Here is a 1,330-nt window from a genome sequence, read left to right on the forward strand (position 1 = left end):
TATCCCGAAAATATAGCCTGTCTATGCAAGTCAATTCTTCCTATATAGGCCTAAGTATGAATATGTTAATAAAAAGTTTAAGTTTAAAGGGGTATGACAACATGTCAACTTATACTCAGAGAGAGCTGGGGGGGAGAGAGAGGGGGGAGAGAGAGAGAGAGAGAGAGAGAGAGAGAGAGAGAGAGAGAGAGAGAGAGAGAGAGATGGGGGGCTATACTGTTCTGCTGCTGCTCATGCAGCCTGTAGCCTATCGTCAGGAGCCACAGTGCTGCTGCCTTTTTTATCAAGGCATAATTTCATCGGTTTAAAAAACGTGTAATATCAGAGAACCTGCCATCAATGCCCCGTGGCGGCCAACAAACAGCTACACATCCTAAAAAAAAATCAACCACCATGTCAGGATACAGGATATTTCCACCTATATCATCGGGACGTTTCGGTGCTGCTGTGTGAGTGTGACATCTCATCTCCTCTCCTCTCTCTCTCTCTCTCTCGACAGAGAGAAAGTCCAGTTCGGTTTTTCCGCGAAGCTCCAAAAAAAAATCCATGAGATGTGTTCGCATGTTCCTCTCAGCGAGGAGCGGGGATGTAGAGGTGGTGGTGGTGGGATCGCTTGCTCGGATCGAGAGAAGCTGCTGGTGGGGAGGAAGAGCCCACGCGTTCCAGCTTCTGAAGAATAAAGTACGGTTTTTCCCAGTCATTAGTGGGTGATTTTTTCCCCCTCTCCACTTGTCCTTAACGGACGAGCCACTTCCAGCGGAGCTTTAGTTGATCGGAGACTAAAGCTTTTTTTTCCTCCTCTAGTCTCCCCCCCTGTTCTTTTTTTGTCACCACCAGTCTAGTCTGTGCGGTACAGGCTAGAATAGAGAGAGAGAGAGTGAGAGAGAGACGGACCAAGCTTGGACTGTGGGAGCCCGCTCCCTCCCCTCCGAGGATATGCTGTGGTAGGTGCGAATAAAACCGGGGCCCGTGTGTGTGTGTGTGTGTGTGTGTGTGTGTGTTTGCAAATAATATGCAGATCTAATATGGAAGGGAGGGGGTGGAGGGGGGGAGATCATACTTTGTTGAAGTCTTTGCTGAAAGTTGTGGATGTCATCTTCTCTCTTAAAGCAAGTGGGGTTTTTCCCAAACCCCTTTTCGATATCAAGGGTCCATTATTTTATTCGGGCATTGCATTTGAGCCCACGGACCACCACCGCTTTGATGAGATTTATTAGACTCTCTCCAGACCCAAGATTTAGGATATTTTTGTTGTCGTTTGGATGAGATTTTTGTCCACAATTCCATGCTGTCTGCTGTGTTGATGTTGTTGCCATAGGAGAGAGATAAC

At 47.4% G+C, this 1,330-nt stretch overlaps 1 protein-coding gene across 2 annotated transcripts in view; it reads left to right on the top strand.

Moving 5' to 3' along the window:
* Positions 1–485: 485 nt before the first annotated feature.
* The window catches only part of cxxc5a (CXXC finger protein 5a), a 49,048-nt gene continuing 48,203 nt past the window's right edge, over positions 486–1,330 (top strand). Inside the window, exon 1 of one of the 2 annotated variants that reach the window (XM_080434968.1) lies at positions 486–948. The gene's annotated coding sequence lies outside the window, so the exon portion shown is untranslated. The remainder of the gene's footprint in view (positions 949–1,330) is intronic. The other variant, XM_080434967.1, reaches the window with a different exon arrangement.

This window comes from Gymnoscopelus braueri, assembly GCF_963280865.1.
Source record: "Gymnoscopelus braueri genome assembly, chromosome: 8".
Lineage (NCBI taxonomy): Eukaryota > Metazoa > Chordata > Actinopteri > Myctophiformes > Myctophidae > Gymnoscopelus > Gymnoscopelus braueri.